The sequence below is a fragment of the Nicotiana tabacum genome, chromosome 16, assembly GCF_000715075.1.
Source record: "Nicotiana tabacum cultivar K326 chromosome 16, ASM71507v2, whole genome shotgun sequence".
In the NCBI taxonomy this organism is placed as follows: domain Eukaryota; kingdom Viridiplantae; phylum Streptophyta; class Magnoliopsida; order Solanales; family Solanaceae; genus Nicotiana; species Nicotiana tabacum.
In genome coordinates, this window is record NC_134095.1 from 66,151,863 (window position 1) to 66,176,333 (window position 24,471).

The window sequence follows — 24,471 nt, forward strand, 5'->3', positions numbered from 1 at the left end:
ATCAGACTAGGTCTTCTATCTTAGGAGAAAAATTCATCAGACTAAGGCGTTTATCCTAGGAGAAAGTTCATCAGACTAGGTTTTTTATCTTAGGAGAAAGATTTATCAGACTAAGACTCTTTTTTTTGGTTATCTTAGGAGAAAGATTCATCAGACTAAGACGTTTATCCTAGCAGAAAATTCATCAGACTAGGTTTCCTTATCTTAGGAGAAAAATTCATCTAACTAAGATTTCGATCCTAGGAGAAAATTCATCAGACTAGGTATTTTTTAGTTATCTTAGGAGAAAGATTCATCAGACTAAGACTTTTATCCTAGGAGAAAGATTCATCAAACTAGGTTTTTCTAATCTTAGGAGAAAAATTCATCAGACTAAGATTTTTATCAGGAGAAAATCCATCAGATTAGGACTTTTTACCCTAGGAGGAAAAATGTAAAGAGCTATGAGCACGTGATTTTTTTGCCCTATATGAAATACTCATATAAAATCAAAGAAAATAGATTTTTTTCAATTATTTGCCATTTTATAGGATTTTTGTGTGATTTTATTAGCTGTTTGCATTTTTATGCACGTTTAATTTTGTTAAAAAAATCATAAAAAATATCAAAAATACCATGCATTACATTTAGATTTTTATTTTTTTATTTTTAGGATTAATTAATTAATTTAATTGCATTCATTAAACAAAAATCACAAAAATTACTACAATAGTCATGTCCACATTTTAGCTTTTAGTTTTAAATTAATTAGTATTAAATTAGTAAAAATAAGTAAGATTAACTTTACAAAATAATTTAAGGTAGAACCTAATTTAGGATTTTATTTAGCTTGTTTAATTAATTCAACTAGATTTTTTAAATTAAAGAAAGAAAGAAGAACAAAAGAGAAAAAGAAAGTTGTCTTATTTTTGAATTGGGCCAAGGCTCAAGAGGCCCAAAACAAATTAAATTTACCCCAAAACCCCTCCCCTTTAATTAAAATACCTAGACTTAGACTTATAAGACATCAGATCCTAGACCTAAAGGAGGGGAGGATAACAATCACATCCCTTCCCCAAAAAGATACAAAAAACGGCGCAACACCCAGGGGGTCCCTGATGTTATATCAGTAGTATTGGAGTTATATCGGTACTCTTTTCTCTGATGTATTCAAGGAGGTTCAATATATAATCAAATTTCAAAGTTGTTTTCTTTAAAGGTCAGCTTCTGTTTTCTAGCCATTTTGATAATACTACTACATCAATGTGATCTTCTCTCAGCTAAATTTTTGGTTGTTGTTTATTTTGCACCTTTGTGTTTGCTTGACATAAAAATAATTTTATTATCTTTGGTTTGTTGGTTTGTCTGATTTAAATAGCAAAATCACAATATAGACAGAAGTTGGTTTACTCAAAGGCTATGCATCACTACTAGCCATGTAATTGGAATTTTTCTCATGTTTAAATGTTTAGCCACTATAAATGAATAATTATTCACATGATAGGTTTAATAGTTGAATCTCTGTATTTGTGAGTCTGCAATTGAAAATTTCTTGTCTTTGATTAATTTAAACCATGTCTTATTTGGAGCTGCAAAGGTTCTCAGGTACGCCAAATCCGTTAGGTGAATATAGCAGGATTGTAATGCATGACTCTAAAATCTTAATACTTCGAGCTATTTCTAGAGTGTTTGGATTCCAAAATTGATCTTGAATTTTTTGTCTACTACTTATCCTCTTTGTGCTTTGTTTTGGTTTTGCCATTAATGGCACACTTCCTTTGAGTAAAAGGCGGCTTTATATATTTTGGTTGCAAGGGCCGTTTGAAAAGTTTCTCATAAGAAGTGCCTTTGAATTAGAAGTAAATTTTGATCTCTGAAAATCAAATCACAATGTTCTGTGAAAACCTCAATTCAAACATACAATACTAGAGTGCTAGAAAGTTGGATAGTGTAACTTGATGAATAAAAATATTTCTTTTATTCTAAAGAAAAAGTAGTATTTCTTTCCGAAAGTCAAGTTAGAATCAAGCCTCTCTATTGGCATTTCTGATTCATTCGTAAGTGGTCAATGAAGTGGGTCAGGTTCCAATCTCAGCGGAGGCAAAAACAATAAATTTTTTCTTCTCATTTGTCCAAGCATTGGTGGACAAAGTTGTCTGGTACCTATGTGGACATGTTAGGCGCGTAATTTAATCATCACGACTACGGGTACGGTTCCCGTGGCGTAGTTGTGATACCTAATTTCAAATTAGTTTTAAATATGAACATCCATAGTTTATTTTAGTTGAGTAAAACCCTTTGAAATAAATTGAGGTGTGCCGTCCATAAATGAAATCCATAATACATGGCCCTCACATTAATATTGTAACTAGTGTAGAAAACACTTTGAACATTCGTAGTTTGCTTTAGGCGCGTTTTATAATATACCATCGTGATTATGGGTACGGTTCCCGTGGCATAGTCATGATACCTAATTCCCAAATTCAGGGGTGTATTTCAAGTAACCCGATCATAACAACTTCGAATGATAATAAAATAAACATGTCGCGAACTGCGGGTGCATTTCATGTAACGTGGTTTGCGGTGTGCCCCAAAATGGCAAGTGTACGACAATCGTAACTTGTTCAAGAAATAATTCCATAAATCCTAAAAGCGGTTTAAAATAATTAAAGTAGTTATAAAGTTAAAAATGCACAATAGGTTTAAAACATGTAATAAATCAGATAATTAGGTCAATTTTATGTCACGACCCAGATTTCCCACCCTCGGGAGTCATGATGGCGCCTACTCGTAGAAGCTAGGCAAACCACTAAACATAAAAAAATTCTAACTCTTTTATTTTAACCCTTTTTAACAATCTGAATTAACAGGTATCCAACATTTAGATATTAACGATAAATGAAATCAAGCGGAAGACTTAATCTAACATAATAACCAAGACCAGTACGATAATGACAACACACATCTCTACCCGAAATCTGGTGTCATAATATCACGGACGGACTAAGATTACTACAACAAATGTCTGAAAGAAATACAATCTGTCTCGAAATCTAATGAAAACAGAGTACATAATAAAGTAGAAGAGAATGCCGGGCCTGCGGATGCTTGCAGGACTACCTCGGGATCTCTGGCTGGACTAAAGGCAGGCTCCCCAAGTGCTACTGTCCAAAAGTTGCTCCAAAATCTGCACATAGTGAAGAGTGTAGCATCAGTACAACTGAACCCATGTGCTGGTAAGTGCCTGGCCTAACCCCGACGAGGCTAGGACCAAACTCCAGATAAATCTGTGCAGTTATATAATATACAACGGAAAATAAACAAGAATAAATAATTAACATGAGAGGGGTACATGCTACGGGGGGAAATATCGAATCCAGCAGAAACTTAAGAGAAATATGAAAGAACAATTCAAGATTTACAACAAAACCATAATAACACTATTGCGGCGTGCAACCCGATCCAATATAACATTGTTGCGGCGTGCAACCCGATCCAACATAACATTGTTGCGGCGTGCAACCCGTTCCATATATAGTATTGTTGCGTCATGCAACCCGATCCAACATAAGATTGTTGCGGCTACAACCCGTTAATATATAGTATTGTTGTGGCGTGCAACCCGATCCAACATAACATTTATATACCTTTAGCAATAACCATACCAAGATTCCCGGCAAGGGATCAACATTAAGCTACACTATCCCGGCAAGGGATTTGACAGTAAAGTAAATACGTCGCGGCAAAGGAGAAACAACTATAACCAATCTTAACCCAACTTCTACTCATATCAGCTAAAACCAATACTCAATCATAAATAATTTTCACGAAAACAAACTTAATCCTTGCTCAATATCGAGAATCATCAATTAAAGCATCCGTAGTACTATTTAAGAACATTAAATAAATTGCAATTTAAGACTCACGGTCATGCTCGACACCAACGTATAGATACTCGTCACCATGCCTATACGTCGTACTCAACAAGAAGCAAATAGCAAATAGGACACAACTCCTAATCCCTCAAGCTAAGGTTAGACCGAACACTTACCTCGAACTTCCACGGCTAACTCAAGCCTCAAACACCGCTTTTCCTTTTGAATTCGGCTCCAAATCAATTGTATCTAGACATAATCGACTTAATAACATCAATAAACACTAAACAATCCAATTCCAATGCTTAATTATAGCTTTCCCATCATTCTTTCCAAAAGGTCAAAAATTAACCTCGAGCCCGCTTGGTCAAACACGATGTTCGGACCAAAACCCGATCACCCATTCACCCACGAGCCCGAATATATAATTAATTCCAAACTCGACCCCAAAATGAGGTCTAAATCACAATTATACAAAAAACCCTAACTCTACCGAAATCCCTAATTTTCTACCCTTAAGAACATGATTTAAAGCCTAGAAATCTAATGGGTATTAATGGAAATTGAAGAAAATGAGTCTAAGATTACATACCTATGAATTGGTGGTGAAATCCTCTTTCAAAAGTCGCGCAATTTGGAGTTTGGAAGTTGAAGAAGTTATGAAATTGTGATTAAATCCCAATTTCGCTTCTGTTTTAAAATCACTGGACAAGCCTTCATCACGTTCGCGATAGGCCTGTCGCATTCGCGAAGAGTTGGGCATAAGTGACCTTCGCGTTCGCGGAGCTTTGACTCCCCGAGCCTTCGCGTTCGCGGGCCAATGGCCGCGTTCGTGTAGCACAAAATTCCCTTCCCCCTCCCCAGGCCCAAAAGCCTTCGCGTTCGCGATAGCAGGTCCGTGTTCGCGAAGGGAAACACCCCCAAGGCTTCGCGTTCGCATCCTGTGTCTCGCGTTTGCGTAGAAGGAGATTTCCTTCAGCCTGACTAACCCTTCTCGTTTGCGAGAGTCCTTCCGCAAACGCGAAGAAGAACACACCAGCACACTAGAAAACTGAAAACTTGCAATCTTTTCCTAGTTCAAAACCTTCCAAAACCCATCCGAAACTCAACCGAGCCCTCGGGGCTCCAAACCAAACATGCATACTAACTCAAAAACATCATATGAACTTATCTGTGCGATCAAATCTCCAAATTAACCCCTTAAACAACGAATTAAACCCCAAAATTAATGAAATATTTTAAAACTTCTTAAACCATCAAATTTTGCATTTAAGGTCCAAATCACGTCAAACGGATTCTGTTTCTTACCAAACTTCACAAAAATATCTTAAATCATATATAAGACCTGTATCGGATGTCGGAACCAAAATACGGGCCCGATATCAACATGTTCTAATCAAAATTCATTTCCAAATCCTTTAAACAATTTAAGAAAATAATTTTCTTTAAAAATTCATTTCTCGGGCTTGGGACCTTGGAATTCGATTCCGGGCATACGCCCTAGTCCTATATTTTCCTACGGACCCTCCGGGACTGTCAAATTACGGGTCTGGGTTCGTTTACCCATAACGTTGACTGAAGTCAAATTAATTCATTTTATAGTCAAAATTTATCATTTTCACATATTTTTACATATAAGCTTTCCGGCTACGCGCCCGGACTGTGCACACAAATTGAGGTGATGCTAAAAGAGGTTTTTAAGACCTCGAAATGCAGAATTCAATTTAAAAACAAGTGATGACCTTTTGGGTCATCACATTCTCCACCTCTAAAACAATCGTTCGTCCTCGAACGGACAGAAGAAGGAAGTACGTGAGTCGGGGAAACAATGAGAATAACGATTCGACATATTAGACTCGGACTCCCAGATCGATGCCTCAGCAGGCTGACCTCTCCACTGAACACGAATAGAAGGAAAACTCTTCTATATCAACTGATGAACCTATCGGTCTAGAATAGCTACCGGCTCCTCCTCATAAGATAAGTCCTTGTCCAACTGGACAGTGCTGAAATCTAACACGTGGGATGGATCGCCGTGATATTTCCGAATCATGGACACATGAAACACTGGATGCACGACTGATAAACTCGGCAGCAATGCAAGTCTATAATCCACCTCTCCCACTCGATCAAGGATCTCAAACGGGCCAATGAACCTAGGGCTAAGCTTGCTCTTCTTCCCAAATCTCATCACGCCCTTCATAGGCGACACACGAAGCAAAACTCGCTCACCAACCATAAATGCTAAATCACGAACCTTGCGGTAGGCATAATTCTTTTGCCTGGACTGAGCTATACGAAGCCTATCCTAAATGATCCTGACCTTGTCCAAGGCATCCTGAACCAGATCCGTACCCAACAACCGAGCCTCTCCCGGCTTAAACCATCCAACCGGAGACCGACATCGCCTACCATATAAAGCCTCATAAGCACCCATCTAGATACTCGACTGGTAGCTGTTGTTGTGGGCAAACTTTGCTAAAGGCAAAAACTGATCCACGAGCCTCTAAAGTCAATGACACAAGCTCGGAGCATATCCTCCAAAATTTGAATGGTCCGCTCGGATTGCCCGTCCGTCTGAGGATGAAACGCTGTGCTCAACTCAACCCGCGTGCCCAACTCTCGCTGAACTGCTCTCTAGAAGCGTGAGGTAAACTGCGTACCTCGATCCGAAATGATAGACACAGGCACACCATGAAGTCGAACAATCTCCCTGATATAGATCTCAACTAACCTCTCATAGGAGACTGCCACAGGAATGAAATGCACTGACTTGGTCAGCCTATCAACAATGACCAATACTGTGTCGAACTTCCTCCGAGTCTGCGGGAGTCCAACAACGAAATCCGTAGTGATCCGCTCCAACTTCCACTCGGGAAGCTCAATCCTTTGAAATGAACCACCGGGCCTCTGATGCTCGTACTTAACCTGCTGACAATTCAAACACCGAGCCACATATACAACTATATCCTTCTTCATTCCCCACCACCAATAATGCTACCGCAAATCCTGATACATCTTTGCGACGCCTGGATAAATAAAGTACCGGGAGCTGATTGGCCAAAGTCTAAATATCCAAAGCAAGCGGTCTCTCACTGACTGGAATATAAGCAAGACTGCCCATACTGGCTGACTCACTACTCAAAGCATCGGCCACCATATTGGCCTTTCCCGGATGATATAGGATGGTGATATCATAGTCTTTCAACAACTCCAACTACCTCCTCTACCTCAAATTCAACTCTTTTTGCTTGAACAAATACTGAAGACTCTTGTGATCCGTGAATACCTCACATGCCACGCCATATAGATAATGCCTCCAAATCTTCAATGCGTGAACAATGGCTGCCAACTCCAAATCATGAACCGGGTAGTTCTTCTCATGAATCTTCAACTGCCGCGAAGCATATGCAATGACCTTGCCATCCTGTATCAACACTGCACCAAGTCCAATACGAGATGCATCACAATAAATTGTATAAGTCCCTGAACCTGTGGGCAAAACCAACACTGGTGTCGTTGTCAAAGCTGTCTTGAGCTTCTGAAAGCTCGCCTCACACTCGTCCAACCATCTGAACTGGGCACCCTTCTGGGTCAACCTGGTCATCGGGGGTGCGATAGATAAGAACCCCTCCACGAACCGACGATAGTAGCCTGCCAATTCCAAGAAACTCTAAATCTCTATAGATGATACTGGTCTAGGCCAGTTCTTGACTACCTCAATCTTCTTCGGATCAACCTGAATACCCTCTGCTAATACAATATGACCCAGGAATGCAACTGAACTCAACCAGAACTAACACTTTGAGAACTTAGCATATAACTGACTATCCCTCAAGGTCTGAAGAACCACTCTAAGATGCTGCTCGTGCTCCTCCCGACTACGGGAGTATATCAAAATATCATCAATGAAGACTATCATGAACGAATCCAAGTAAGTCCTGAACACTCGGTTCATCAAATCCATAAAAGCCGCTGGGGCATTTTGTTAACCTAAATGACATCACCAAGAACGCATAGTGCCCGTAGCGAGTGCAAAAATCTGTCTTAGGTACATCGAATACCCTAATCCTCAACTGATGGTAGCTAGATCTCAAGTCATTCTTTGAAAATACCTTAGCACCCTGAAGCTGATCAAACAAATCATCAATCCTCGGTAATGGATACTTATTCTTGATCGTAACCTTGTTCAACTGCCGGTAATCAATACACATTCTCATCGATCTGTCCTTCTTCTTAACAAACAACACTGGCGCACCCCAAGGCGAAACACTCGGCCTAATGAAACCCTTCTCAAGCAAGTCTTGCAACTGCTCCTTCAACTCTTTCAACTCAGGCGGGGCCATACGATACGGCGGGATAGAAATGGGCTGAGTTCCCAGAGCCAAATCAATGCAAAAGTCAATATCCCTATAGGGTGGCATACCCAGCAGGTCTAAAGGGAAAACCTCAGGAAACTCACAAACAACGGGCATAGAATCAATAGAAGGAACCTCCACACTAGAATTACGAACATATGCCAAATAGGCCAAACACCCCTTCTCGACCATACACCGAGCCTTCATATAAGAAATAACACTATGGGTAGAATGATCAGGAGTCCCTCTCCACTCTAAACGAGGTAAACCCAATAAGGCTAAGGTCACAGTCTTGGCATGATAGTCCAAGATAGCATGGTAAGGTGATAACCAGTCCATCCCTAATATGACATCAAAATCGACCATATCCAAAAGAAGCAAATCTACACGAGTTTCAAGACCTCCAATCACAACTATACAAGAACGATGGACTCGATCTACCAGAATAGAGTCACCCACAAGTGTAAACACATATATAGGGGCACTCAAGGAATTACTAGGCATGACCAGATATGGTGCAAAATAAGATGACACACAGGAGTACGTAGACCTTGGATCAAATAAAACGGAAGCATCTCTGCCACAAACCAAAACAGTACCTGTGATAATTGCATCGGAAGCCTCAGCCTCAAGCCTGGCTAGAAGAGCATAACATCCGGGCTGGCCCCCACCACCCTGGACTACCTCTCTAGGACAGCTAGCAGCTGGCTGGCCTCCACCTCTAGCGGTCGGAGCTCCACCTCTAGCACCTCTACATCTACCTCTAGCACTTCTACCCCCACCTTTAGCTGACTGGGCGGTCTGTGGAACACCTGGTGCCTGAACCATAGCACGGGAACCCTGCTGCTGCGACTGAGTACCCACCAATATCGGACAAGCCCGAGGAAACTAAGACTGACCCTAGCGACCTGAATGACCACCCCGAAAACTCTGGAGCGGCGGTGCACTGATAGGAGCTGGTGGTGCACTGTAGGGATGCTGATCAGAATACTGCATGTGAGAACCACTGCCACCTGAAGCGTCGTGAGAAACCTGAAGTGCTGACTGAAAGGGCCTAGGAGGATGGCCTCTACCATACGAATCCCTGCCTCCAGACGAGACACCACTGAATCTTCCTGAATGATGGGGCCTCTTGTCTGACCCATGACTACCTCCATACAACAAAACCATCTCTACTCTCCTAGCCACATTGGCCGCCTCTTGGAAAGTAATCTCACTCCCAGTCTCCCTAGCCATTTGAAGATGAATCAGCTGAATAAGTCCATCAATGAACCTTCTCACCCCCTCTCTCTCTCTCTCTCGGTGGGAAGTATGACAAGAGCATGACGATCCAAGTCGATGAATCTGGTCTCATACTGGGTAACAGTCATGGAACCCTGTTGGAGACACTCAAACTGCCTCCGATAGGCGTCTCTCTGAGTGATGGGGAGAAACTTCTCCAGAAATAGCTGAGTAAAATGCTCCAACGTCAATATCCGGTTGGTCTAGCCAAACAGAAATCCCTCCACCAAATCTTGGTGGATCCAGACAAGCGAAAAATGGCAAAATCCACCCCATTGGTCTCAACTATCCCCATGTTCCTGAGAACCTCATAACAGCTGTCTAGATAATCCTGGGGATCCTTAGTAGATGCACCACTGAAAGTAGTAGTAAAGAGCTTGGTGAACCTATCCAACCTCCACAAGGCTTCGGTAGACATAGCTGCTCTATCACCGGTCTGAGCTATCACACCCGGCTGAATTTTTCCAACTGGCTGAACTGTTGGAGTCTGAAACTGGAGAGCTACCTGCTCTGGGGTACGAGTAGCAGGAGTCTGGGCTCCTCCTCCATCCTGAAAGACGGCTGGTGCTATAGGAAGCAAGCCTGCCCGGGTTCCACTCTCTATAAGGCCCACTAGACGGACCAGAGCATCCTGAAGTACTAGGGTAGCAATAAACCCCTCTAGGACCTGAGCTGGGCCCACCAGAACTGTTGGGTATGGAACCTCATCATCAAAGTCAACTTGAGGCTCCGCTGCAGGTGTTGTTGTCCTGGGCTGAGCTCTGCCCCAACCTCGGCCTCTAGCACGGCCTTGGCCTCGCCCTCTACCCTTCGTGGGAGCTGCTGCTCGGGGCTCGGACTGCTGGTCAGTGGATGAGGAAGCGCGTGTTCTTGCCATATGCAAAAGAATAGAGTTGAATTTCAATTAGCATTGAAAAACCAATCCGCACGATAGGAAAGAATAAATGTGGAATGTTTCCTAACTCTGTATTCTCTGAGGGATAAATACAGACACCTCCGTACCGATTCCTCAGACTCTACTAAGCTTGTCCGTGAATTGTGAGACCTATGTAACATAGAACTCTGATACCAACTTGTCACGACCCGGATTTATCACTCTCGGGAGTCGTGATGGCGCCTACTCATAGAAGCTAGGCAAGCCACTAAACATAGAAAATTTCCAACTCTTTCATTTTTAACCCTTTTTAACAATCTGAATTAACAGGTATCTAACATTTAGATATTAACAATAAATGAAATCAAGCGGAAGACTTAATCTAATATAATAACCAAGACCAGTACGATAATGACAACACAATCTCTACCCAGAATCCAATGTCACAATATCACGGACGGACTAAGATTACTACAACAAATGTCTGAAAGAAATACAACCTGTCTCGAAATCTAAAGAAAACATAGTACATAATAAAGTAGAAGAGAACGTCGGGCCTGCGGACGCCTGCAGGATTACCTCAGGATCTCTAGCTGGACTGAAGGTAGGCTCCCCAAGTGCTACTGTCCAAAAGCTGCTCCGGAATCTACACATAGTGTAGAGTGTAGCATCAGCACAAACGACCCCATGCGCTGGTAAGTACCTGGCCTAACCCCGGCAAGGTAGTGATGAGGCTAGGACCAGACTCTAGATAAACTTGTGCAGTTATATAATATACAGCGGAAAATAAACAGGAATAAACAATTAACATGGGAGGGGTACATGCTATGGGGGAAATATCGAATCCAGTATAAACTTAAGAGAAATATGAGAGAACAATTCAAGATTTACAACAAAACCATAATAACACTGTTGCGGCGCGCAACCCGATCCCTATCATTTAACACTGTTGCGGCGTGCAACCCGATCCATTTATATCACTGCTTCGGTGTGCAACCTGATCCAATATAACATTGTTGCGACGTGCAACCCAATCCAACATAAATTGCGGCATACAACCCGTTCCATATATAGTATTGTTGCGGCGTGCAACCCAATCCAACATAACATTGTTGTGGCTGCAACCCATTCTATATATAGTATTATTACAGCGTGCAATCCGATGCAACATAACATTTATATACCTTTAGCAACAACCATACCAAGAGTCCCGACAAGGGATCAACAATAAGCTACACTATCCCCGCAAGGGATTCGACAATAAAGTAAATATGTCCCGGTAAGGGAGAAACAGCTATAACCAATCTTAACCCAACTTCTAATCATCTCAGCTAAAACCAATACTCAATCATAAGTAATTTCCACGAAATAAAACTTAATCCTTGCTCAATATCGAGAATCATCAATTAAAGCATCCATAGTACTATTTAAGAACACAAAATAAATTGCAATTTAAGACTCACGGTCATGCTTGACACCAACGTATAGATACTTGTCACCATTCCTATATGTTGTACTCAATAAGAAGCAAATAGCAAATAGGACACACCTCTTAATCCCTCAAGCTAAGATTAAACCGAACACTTACCTCGAACTTTCACGGTCAACTCAAGCCTCAAACACCGCTTTTCCTTTTGAATTCGGCTCCAAATCAATTGTACCTAAACATAATCAACTTAATAACATCAATAAACACTAAATAATCCAATTCCAATGCTTAATTATAGCTTTCCCATCATTCTTTCCAAAAAGTCAAAAATTGACCTCGGTCCCGCTGGGTCAAAACACGAGGTTCGGACCAAAACCTGATCACCCATTCACCCACGAGCCCGAATATATAATTAGTCCAAAATTCGACCCCGAGGTCTAAATCACAATTATACAAAAAGCTCTAACTCTACCAAAATCTCTAATGTTCTACCCTTAAGAACATGATTTTAAGCTTAGAAATCTAATGAGTGTTAATGGAAATTAAAGAAAATGAGTTTAAGATTACATACCTATGAATTGGTGGTACAATCCTCTTTCAAAAATATCCCAATTTGGAGTTTGGAAGAAGAAGTTATGAATTTTTGATTAAATCCCGATTTGGCTTTTGTTTTAAAATCACTGGATAGGCCTTCATCGCGTTCATGATAGGCCTGTCGCGTTCGTGAAGAGTTGGGACTAAGTGACCTTCACGTTCGCGACATTGGGCTCGCGTTCGCGGATCTTTGACTCCTCGAGCCTTCGCGGTCTAGTGGCCGCATTCCCATAGCACAAAATTCCCTTCCCCCTCCCCAGGTCCAAAGGCCTTCGCGTTCACGATAGCAGGTCCGCGTTCGCGAAGGGAAACACTCCCAAGGCTTCGCATTTGCGTCATGTGTCTCGCGTTCGCGTAGAAGGAGATTTACTTTAGCCTGACTAACCCTTCGCGTTCACGAGAGTCCTTCCACGAACGCGAAGAAGAACACACCAGCACACCAGAAAATGGAAAACCTGCAATCTTTTCTAAGTTCAAAACCTTCCGAAACCCATCCAAAACTCACCCGAGCCCTCGAGGCTCCAAACCAAACATGCATACTAACTCAAAAATATCATATGAACTTATACGTTCGATCAAATCGCCAAATTAACCCCTTAAACAACGAATTAAACCTCAAAATCAATGAAATATTTCAAAACTTCTTAAAATATCAAATTTTGCATTTAAGGTCTGAATCACGTCAAACGGATTCCGTTTCTTACCAAACTTCACAGAATTATCTTAAATCACATATAAGACCTGTACCGGGCATCAAAATAAAAATACGGGCCCGATACCAACATGTTCTAATCAAAATTCATTTCCAAATCCTTTAAACAATTTCAGAAAATATTTTTCTTTAAAAATTCATTTCTCGGGCTTGGGACCTCGGAATTTAATTCCAGGCATACGCCCAAGTCCCATATTTTCCTACGGACCCTCCGGGACCATCAAATCAGGGGTCCGGGTCCGTTTACCCAAAATATTGACCGAAGTCAAATAAATTTATTTTATAGTCAAAATTTATCATTTTCACAGATTTTCACATATAAGCTTTCCGGCTACGCGCCTGGAATGCACACGCAAATCGAGGTGATTCTAAAAGAGGGTTTTAAGGCCTCGGAATGCATAATTCAATTTAAGCGACCATGCTCGAACCACGGAATTAGGGAATGCCTAACTCCTTCTCCCGGGTTAACAGAATTCTTTACTTAGAATTTCTGGTTTCGCAGACCTTTAAGTAAAGTCGATTTTTCTCGATTTGGGATTTAAAATAAACCGGTGACTTGGGACACCCTAAACTATTCCATGTGGCGACTCTAAAAAAATAAAATAAATAATCTCATTTCGAATAATGTCACTTTAATTGGAAAAACTCCCGTATATACCCCCTCGGGTGATAAAAAAGGAGGTGTGACAGCTTTGGCGACTCTGCTGGGGATCATAACCTAGAACTTCCCGTTGAGGGTTCAAGAATTCAAGCTTAGAATAACTGTTATAATTGGCTTTTATTTATTATCTGATTTTTATTACATGTTTGGGCCTAATGAGCTAAATGCCACTTTTTACCGCTTTGATATTATTTGAACTGTATATAAACTACTGCGAAACCTTTCTCTTCTCATCTTCGGGGAAGTGCACGCTGGCATGACTTCTTTTCTGTTAGTGTCATACCCTATTTTAGAAAGAGGTTCGGACAAGTTACAAAGATGGATGGCCTTTTGGTTCCCAGTACTTTTGGTTCCCGGTACGTAGCCCCTCCTCGGCTCGAGTTGTCCGCTCGGGTAAACCAAGTCTAGTACAATACACCTAGGTTTTAAACCTAGAATAACCCAGCCTCATGCCAGATCCCTGGTAGGAACGCTTGTTTGCATCACGTACATTTGACTTTGGGGACTCAACATAGAGGTTGGGTCCGTCTAGGACAGGTGTACCCAAATTAAAAAGACCATCCTGATGCATGTTACGTGCTACTTGCGCATCTGTTTGTTTCGGCTTGCATGTTGACCGGCTTCTAGAATAGGGAAAGAAAATCAAAAAAAAAAGAAAAGAGGGGAGTGTATTTGAAAATCCTGAAACTCTTCCGAAATTCTAAAAAAAAAAAGTTATTTCAAAATGAGCCAAAATTTTTAAGTGCCTAAAAGTGAGTCACTATCACGTTTTTTTTACTATGTCAAAATTGACCAAACTACGCGGGTCTGATTCTCACCGGATGTGAGATACGTATGCAAACCTCATCGGTTCCGGCCCCAATTTTTAAAAATCCAAAAATATTTTCCTTTAATTCCTTCTTTAGAAGCATTTCCTTAGAAAATTCAAAAAAAGAAAAAGAAGAAGAAAAGAAAAAAGAAGTTTTTAAACTCAAAAATAGTTTCCTTCTTTCTGAAGTCTTTCATATGGAAAAATAAATAAAAAGTAAAATCAAAAATCAAAATCTACAATACGGGTTTCCTTTATTTTGAAGTATTTTTCTCAGAAATTAAAAAAAATGAATTAAAAAAAATCTTTTCCTTGTTTAAAAGTCTTTCTTTCAAAAAATTGAAGTCCAAAAATATTTTCGCTTTTGTTTTGAAGTGCTTTGTAAATAAATAAAAACTCAGAAATCCAAAATATTTTCTTAAAAGTCCCTCTTTCGAAAATTAAGAGGCAACATCCAAAATCCAAAAATATTTTCTTTTTTCTTTAGAAAAAGAGAAAACAAATGAAAATTCAAACAAAAATATTTTCTTTTTACTTTTAAAATTTCCGAAGTTTAAATCAAAAGCAAATGAATTTTTTAGAAGTCTTTCTTTCAAAAATAAAAGAAAAATCAAAATCAAGAATCCAAAAAAATATATATTTTCTTTTTTCTTTTAAAGTATTTCTTTCAAAAATTCCAAAAAAAAAAACAACAAAAAAAATTCAAAAACCAAAAAAATGTTTTCTTTTACCTTAAAGCTTTCATGGTCTGAGTTTTATAAAGGTAACAAAAAAAATAAAGAGAGTTAGCTTATTTATTCCATTCTCAATCTTTCTGAACTACGCAAGTTTTATGCGGCGTCATGATACGTAGGCAAGCCCCATCGGATTCGATCATAGCCATAGAATTAATTGAGTGAAAAATAAATTGAAAAAAAAAGAGAGAAAGAAAAATTGAGTGAAAAAAGGGGAAAGAAAAGAGTGGAAAAAAAGAGAGTGATAAAATATAAAAGAGTGACAAAAATAAAAAAGAAAAGAGAGTGCCAAAAAATAAAAGAGCAGCAAAAACGCGATGAAAAAATCAAGAGTGATTAAAGAGAGGCAGAAATGAAGAAAAGAGGTACAAAGTTAAGGCCGGGATGAAACATGCAACCGTTCAAACACAAGATAGAAGCGTTTAACTGTTAGGTGCATTGCATCCCAACGTGCGATTTCCTATATGTTAAATGTTTCAAAACTAACAAGGTTATTGGATGTGCAAACTAGCCAGGTTTTGGTGGTTGGTTTTGTTGACAGTCTAGCCTCTCCTCCTTCACAAGATCCAAAGGCACAGATGGCCTTTGCAAGCAATCTACTAATCATCGGTCCTGAGGATAGCCCGGCATCGGCTATTCTGTAGCTAGAATCAACATCTGCTGAAGAGAATAAGATGTTGCATCGCCATATATTGGAAATGTGAGACGCTTGGTCTAATGGTAGGGAACCGCCAAGTGCAATTCCTGGGTTCCCTGAGTTGGTCCCCAGGTCAGGTGAGGTTACCAACACCCTTGTGCCCAACTTGCTCATCCCATGCGGGCACCCTCCAATGCTATCCAATGTTCCTGGCATGCCTTCTGTGGTTCTCCCCCAGGCACCGGCTTCAAGGGCACCACCTCCAATGTTCATCTTTTAAGGTCCACAGCTTCAATCAGAAATAACATATGTGACCCCGTGTTCTTTCACTCAACCTCCACAATATGATCTCTCGGTAGAGCAAGAAAAGGTAGTTAAAAATCCCGAGCAAGAGGAAATGGCTCGAAATATGAAGAGCCTCGAACAAAGCCTAAAAAGTATGCAAGGTCTGAGTGGCCAAAAGAGTGTCTCATACTCTAACCTCTGTATATTTCCCCATGTCCACTTGCCAGCTGGCTTCAAGATACCAAAATTGAAAAGTACAACAGGCATGGAGATCCGGTTGCTCATCTGAAACAATACTGTAACTAGTTGAGGGGTGCTGGTGGAAAAGAGGAGCTGCTAATGGCCTATTTTGGAGAAAGCCTCACCAGAATCGCTTCTGAGTGGTATACAGATCAAGAAATTACCCATTATCACGTGTGGGATGATATGGCCCGAGATTTTATCTGCCAGTTCCAATATAATGTTGACATCGCTCCTGACAGAAACTCTTTGTCCAATTTGAAAAAGAAAACCGCAGAAAGCTTCCGCGAATATGTCGTCAAATAGCGTGAGCAAGCTGCCAGGGTAAAGCCACCAATGGACGAAATTGAAATGGTCACGGTCTTTCTGCAGGCTCAAGAGGCTGACTACTTCCAGAACATGATGTCTGTTGTGGGTAAGCCGTTCGTTGAGGCTATCAAAATTGGGGAAATGGTTGAATACAATTTAAAAACAGGTCAAATCTTGAGTCATGCTGCTTTTATGGCCACATCATAGCTGGTCAGAATGGTTCAGAGGGTTTGATGAACAAAAATAGGAGTGAAGAGGGAGCCATGATGGTTTCAAGCTCGAGGGGGCCCGCAGGTCATTCAACCAATCATATGTGCCTCCTCTTGTCCCACCACACTATTATCCCCTTCAAGATGCTGCTTATGCCGTGGCACCGCCTACCTATGCGATGATGAACGTGCAACCTTACCCTCATCCACAATATTATCCACAAAACCGAGCTCCACCTCCCAGAAATGCCCATCCATACCAAGCTCCATATAATCCTCAACAAAATGATCCCCAATACAATCTTCGCCCAAGAGAGCCTTTCAGAAAGAATCAGTTCACCCCTATTGGTGTATCATATTCAAGCTTGTTCCAAAAGCTAATTAGGCTAAATCTATTGGAACCAGTGGCCCCGAACCGGCCGAACCCGGAGTCCCCCTCGCACTGAGCTGATACTATATGTGAATACCACTCTGGAGCAGTGGGACACAGTACAGAGGACTGTTGGACCCTCAAAAGGGCAGTTGAAGATTTGACTGAAGCTGAAAGAATCATTTTTTGGGATGAAGAAGCTCCTGATGTGATGAACAATCTGTTGCCTGCCCACAACATCGGACCAATAGTAGGAATGATTTGTGAAGCTGAGGAATTTGATCCGGCACTGAAGGCCATTGCAGCCATTGCCGAGACAGAAGAAAAGCCAAAAAATGGTCGCCAAGCCTGAAAGTTCCCCATCAGACGGGAGACTCGATAGCCAGTCTTGCTATCCTTTCTACGTCTGAATTATCTCAGGGTGTGATCCAGATGTTTTACTTTATTGTGTTACTTTCTGATGTAAACCCTTCTATCTTCCAAAATCGAAAAAAAATCAAAAAATCGAAAAAAAATCAAAAATCAAATAAAATTAATATTTCATTCTCTAGGAATGTCTCTTTTATTAATCTTATCATTTTTCTTTCATATTCTCTTTTTAGTTCTGTTAAATGCAGATTTCAATAACATGACATGCTTGCGAACTTCATGCCCAGATCCTAAAAGCTGTCAGACCTCAAAATAATGAATCAAGGATTAGATCACAATAAAGATAAAGTTTAAGAAAATAAAACAAAGAGTTGGAACAGTTGAAGGAAATTGGTTCCAAAATTGGAAAGGTCCATACATTACAACAAGAGTACTGCCAAAAGAGTGCGTTGTACTTGGGACACATCGAAGGAAATGTCCCTGAAATAACTGTCAATGCAAATGTAGTCAAAAGGTACTATGTTGGATCCTTTATATAGCATTAATGTTCTCCGGTTGGGATGAAGAAGGCTTTTACTCTCGCTACCCAAACATTACCAACCATTTGCAAACCCTTTGAGCCGGTTACTCTTCTTTGATTACCCTCTTTGGAACTTGAAGGTGTTACAAAAGAAAATTTGATTGAAAGAAAAGAAAAGAAAGATACAAAAAAAGAGAAGAAAAAGAAAGATGCAAAAGAAAAAAAATGAATGAAGAAAAATAAAAAAGAAAATGAAATGAAAAAAAATGAATGAAAGGAAAAAGGGAAAGAAAAAGAAAGAGAAAACAAAACAGAAGAAAAACAAAAGAAAATAAAAAACAAAGTTTTCTGAACTACGTTTGACTTGATTCCGAAAGGATATGTAGGCAGCCTCTCTGGGGTTCAGTCACACCAAAATAAGAATCCAAATTCCCCTCAAAAAGTGAAACTGGGGCAAATGTTATAATGGTTCGGCGATGATCCCGCCTGAATGATCCAAAGTTGTAATTCAGTCAAAATCATCTTTTACCCAAATCCTTTCAAGTCCTTCCGATCAATCGGTGAGAATGTTTAAGGATTCAGAGAATACAGCTACTTGGATCCGATATAGTCAAAATGAGAGAAATAAAATGAGAGAGTCTTATTGGTGAAAACCCACATGGGCACCGTGAAGGACAGTAAGCAAAGAAATTAATATGAGAGAGTCTTGTTAGTGAAAACTCGCAAAGAGCAATATAAGGTGATGGTGGGAAGAGAAATGAGAGAGGTCAGCTCGTGAAAAACCATAAAGGGCACCCCTGATCGAAAAGAGGATCCTCATAGTCATCGGCATCGACAGAGTCCTGGAAAGGTTTCTCAATTTTGAGGCAAAAGTTGTGATGAATTTTTGAGAGTCGGACAGTTTACACAGATCAGGCATCCAGTCCAAAAGGCATGTCATGTTCATTGAAGTCCGCATGTACCCCAGATAAGTCCTTTCCTTTCCCCGAAAGGGACACTACTTGTTTTAAACTCATTCTTCATTCCATTATTTGTTTTCTTTGAATCCCTTTCGCTCTAACTCTATTCCGAAATTGAGACAAAGAAGGGATGACAAGACTGATTTACAGGGTTCTCATTTGACACGAGCGAATGTGCAATGAGGCACCCAACCTTGTCAGGGGCATCAAGTCGACTTCAACTAGCCATGTTGGTTGATGTTTTGAAATTGAGAACTTTTGGAAGTTGAAAAGGTCGAGTCCCATGCAACTAGCCGTTGCAGCAAGTTTGAAGAGCCAAAAGTTCCCCAATGCTCCGAATGGTTAAAACAAAAAAAAACAAGAAAAAGAAAAACAACAAGTCAAAAGTGAAAGGCCTACGAAGGCAAAATAAAGTCGAAAAGGTAGAGTTCCACCGACCAACCGTCATGGCAAAATTTGAAAAAAAACAGAGGTTCTCAGGGCCTGAAATGAAACCGGTCCCCAGGAAACAAGCAGTTGCAATTGAGATCTTCATCAAAGAAGCTGGACCGAGATCAAGTGATTGAAAAAATCAAGGCCACAAAACCAACCACCGTTTCAAGCTAACAATTGTTCTTTGTTTGAAAACATGAAACATGTGCAATCCAAGGCAACCTTGCAAGAAGCAGGTGCAACCAAAGAGTAACTGCGCAAGGGCCAGAAACAACTTTGCAACAATAATCCAAAAGGGAAGTCTCCTCCGAATTCTTTCCTGCATTTTTACAAATTTTCTTAAAACAAAAAAAAGGAAGAAGAAGAAAAAAAAAATTCAAAATTATGGTAGCCTAGGGTCTTCACTCCCTAGTTGATTTTATTTTAGACATAGGGTCTCCACTCTCTAGTCTGCTTTTCCAACATAGGGTCTCTACTCCCTAGTTGATTTTATTTTAGGCATAGGGTCTCCACTCCCTAGTTTGCTTTTCCAACATAGGGTCTCCACTCCCTAGTTGATTTTATTTAAGGATAAGGTCTCCACTCCCTAGTCTGCTTTTTCCAACATAGGTTCTCCATTCCCTAGTTGAAGTTATTTTAGACATAGGGTCTCCACTCCCTAGTCGATTTTCCAACATAGGGTCTCCACTCCCTAGTTGAAGTTATTTTAGACATAGGGTCTCTACTCCCTAGTCGCTTTTCCAACATAGGGTCTCCACTCCCTAGTTGAAGTTATTTTAGATATAGGGTCTCCACTCCCTAGTCAATTTTCCAACATAGGGTCTCCACTCCCTAGTTGAATTTATTTTAGACATAGAGTCTCCACTCCCTAGTCACTTTTCTAACATAGGGTCTCCACTCCCTAGTCTCTTTTCCAACATAGGGTCTCCACCCCCTGGTTGATTTCATTATAAATATAGGGCTCCACTCCCTAATCTCTTTTTCCCAAGGATACATGTAACGATCCAACTGGTCGTTTTGAGAAATTGTGTCCGGTTCGGTAGTTTGGGGTCACAAGCAGCTTCATATTATGTGTATCGACTTGCGTGTGCAGTCCAAGCATGAAAACGGAAAGCTTTTATGTGAAAATATAAAAAATATAGTAATTTCTAGAGTTAAAAATAGATTTTTAGTTGACTTTGGTCAAAATTTTTGGTAAACGGACCCGGATCTGTGTCTCGATGATCACGAGAGGTCCACGGTAAAATATGGGACTTGGGCGTATGCCCAGAATTGAATTCCGAAGTCTCTAGCCTTAGAAAATAATTTTTGAAGAAAATTATTGTGCTGGTTTTTAAAGGAAATAAAGAAATGAATTAATGTTTGAACTCGTTGGTATTGGGACTGTATTATGGTTTCGGAGTCCGGTACAAGTTTTTTATGATATTTAAGTCCTATCTATAAAATTTGGTGAGAACCGGAATTGATTTAACGTGATTTGGACGTCCGGTTGAAAAGTTAGAAAATCATGAGTTTTGAGGTTAAATTCGTAGTTTTGATGTTATTTTGATGATTTGATCGCACGAGCAAATCTGTATGATATTTTTAGACTTGCGTGCATGTTTGGTTTGGATCCCCGAGGGCTTGCGTTAGTTTCAGATAGGTTTAGGCTATGTTGCGCTAGTTTTTGGATGCTTCATCGTCATTTCTTCAAGAAAAAACCATACCACATTGAGCAAATGAGATCCAGATTCAGTTTTCTTTGAACCATTAGATCCATATCAAAATTACGAAGCCATAGGAAAAAGAATCATTGAATTTGGACATTGTATGAGGAAGTTATGCTCATTTTTGTGTCGGGAAAATTTTTTGGTTTCTGGTGTGTTCGCAAATGCGAACTTTTTCATCGCATTTGTGATGCCCAGTTCTTAAATGCGACTTCTGCTAGCCCTACTTTGTTCGCAATTTGCGAGGGTTCGCAAGTCGTAAATGCGACATCTGAGGCCTACACCTCCATAGGCGATTTTCCAAGGTCCCAAACTTCTCCAAATCATTGGGTAAGTGACTCTAATCAATTTCCAACTATATTTTGTGATTATATCTTAGATTTAACATCAAATTCATGAGAATCTAAAGGAAAATTAAGGAAAATTTGTGAAATCTTTCAAAAATGTAAAATGATGATTTGAATGAGCAAATGGTATCGAAATTAGATAATTTTTGTATGGGTAAGCTCGTAGTGGAATGGGTGTTCGGTTTTTGTAAATTTTTTCGGGTTTCGAGGTGCGGTCCCTGGGAGTTAACATTTTTTGACTTTTTGCAAATTGTATAAGAATCATAGTTTTGTTAATTGAAATCATTTTCTCTTGCATTGTTTGATGTATTCAAGTCATTTTTGGCAAGATTGAGCCGAGCGTTGATGAATCGGTAAAGGAAAAGCTAAATTAAGTATTGAATTGGCCGGATTGAGGTAAGTATCTTGCTTAACCTTGTGTGGGGGACTTCCCCTTAGGATTGGAGTCATCTATGCTAATTGTAGTCCGTGCAAGCGAGGTGACGAGTGTGTGCTCGGATTTATTTGTGGGAAATTTGCTCTAGGGTTCTTAGGTACTTATGTATATTATGTGAAAAGTATCCCGTTATGATTGAATTTTCTAATTTCTTAAATTGCCTCTATATGCTCCATATGATGTTGTTAGCTTTCCTCTAATTCTTACGTGTTACATTGACCCTTAATTGCCTTAATTGAAGTGATTGCCTTCCTTATTGTTTTGATACTTCTTGATTGTGAGTTCCTCTATGACTTCGTGCAAGTATGTTACATGTCCAATTGTTGTGGTTACCGGTGTAGTTATAATGTGCTTATTATGTCTTGTTGTTTTGTTAAGGTTATTGTGCTTCTTGGTTTCTCCGTGATTCTCTTGTTGCTATGTAATAATACTCTTGGTGGTGGAATTTCCTTGTGATTGGATTGTTGGATTGTTGTCGATTCCCTTGCCGGGATATTATTGTTCATATTGTTGATTCCCTTGCCGGGATGTTATTGTTCATACTGTTGATTCCCTTGCCGGGATGTATTGTTTCTATTGTTTGGGTGGGAATACCAAGAGATCCCCCAGCACATATATTGAGGATACCAAGAGATCCTCGGGATACCAAGAGATCCCCAGCACATATATTGAGGATACCAAGAGATCCCCAGCACTTATATTGAGGATACCAAGTGATCCTCGGGATACCAAGATGTCCCCAACACATATATTGAGGATACAAAGAGATCCCTAGCTCATATACTGAGGATACTGAGAGATCCCCGAGTATTTACGTTTGGGACTACGGGACGGGATCCCGGGAGATCCCCTGTCGATATTCTGTGAGTGTAAGCACACGAAGGGTGATGTCGTGCACTTTCTGTTTGCTGTGTTTATTTGTTGCTATCAATTCAAGTGTTCTAACGGTTTAGATCCCCTTACTATTGTGATTCTTTGTGTTGGAACCCATAGTGTTGTCAATACCTCGCCGTATATATATATTTCAATACCTCAAATTTCAATAATTTCTACATTTTTTATTCAATTAGTTTTTCAATTAAATTTCCTTAAATCGTCTGAGGTTGCTGATTCAATTAGTTTTCAATTAAATTTCCTTAAATCTTCTGAGGTTGTATTCTACTTAAAAAGGAATTTCTACTAAGTTGTAATTTATTAAATCCCATGTTAAAAATAATAATTCATTCGATGTTGTATTTTAATTGAAAATGATACCTTTTTATTCAAATAATTTCTAAAAATAACTTCATCTTTTCTTGCTGAGTTCCTAATTGTCTTAGAAGTTGTACTCTACTTTATGTTATGTAAATGAGACTCCTTGAACATCTTAATTGCATTGGTTATGGACCTTATGTACTGAGTAACACGAGAACGCTGTTGTGCAAAGAGAAATAGGAATATGTGGGCACAAGGTGCCAAGTGTGCTAAAGGTTTGATAATTAAGATTATGATATGAGACATCGAGTTTGAAATGGCTGGAATTGTGCATCAGAAATGATATGATTTATTGAGCTGACATCGCCTTTCTTGTTTGAGTACAATTTTTACTTGTTTGTGTTCTAGCTATGTTGGTATTAATTTATTTGGTTATCTTTCATTTCCATCCATGATTCCTATTATCGTTTCTACTATTTGTATTTTGATTTCTCTCCACTGTTGATATTATCTCGTTATCTTTATCTCGATATTTCACTATCATATCTTGTTCATTTCATTTGACCAGTAGGTGTCTGGACTGTTCCTCGTCACTATCCCACCGAGGTTAGTCTTGATACTTACTAGGCACCGTCGTGGTGTGCTCATACTACACTTCTATATATTTTTGTGTACAGATCCAGGTATTGATCGATAGTAGCTGTGTAGATGGTCGTGATGGAGACTCACGGTAACCTGTTGCTGCATTCGCAGGCCTCGGAGTCACCTTCGTTTGTATTTTTGTTCCATTGATTCCTTCTCGTTCTGGAACAATGTTGTATTTATTTTATATAATTACTCTTAGAAAGGCTCATGACTTGTACCACCGATTTTGGGGAATTGTGATTTATTGAGGGTTATTTAATTTGAAGTCCATAAATGCTAATGTTATTTCAGTAAATGCTAGGCTTACCTAGTTTAGAGATTAGGCTCCATCACGACTCTTTTTGAGGGATTTTGGGTCGTGACAAGTTGGTATCAGAGCTCTAAGTTCATAGGTGCTACGAGTCATAAGCAGATTTAGTACACTCTTGAGGATCGGTATACAGACGTTTGTACTTATCTTCGAGAGGCTACAGAACTATTAGGATATTCTCACATTCTTCATTCCTTA

The 24,471-nt window shown here is 39.9% G+C and overlaps 1 long non-coding RNA gene across 1 annotated transcript; it reads left to right on the forward strand.

Annotated features, from left to right (window-relative positions):
- The first annotated feature begins 1,001 nt into the window (after nucleotides 1-1,001).
- On the forward strand, nucleotides 1,002-24,258 carry LOC142170698 (uncharacterized). Its single transcript, XR_012700078.1, has 2 exons — nucleotides 1,002-1,198; nucleotides 23,996-24,258. It is a non-coding gene; the product is annotated as an uncharacterized LOC142170698 (long non-coding RNA).
- The last annotated feature ends 213 nt before the right edge of the window (nucleotides 24,259-24,471 follow it).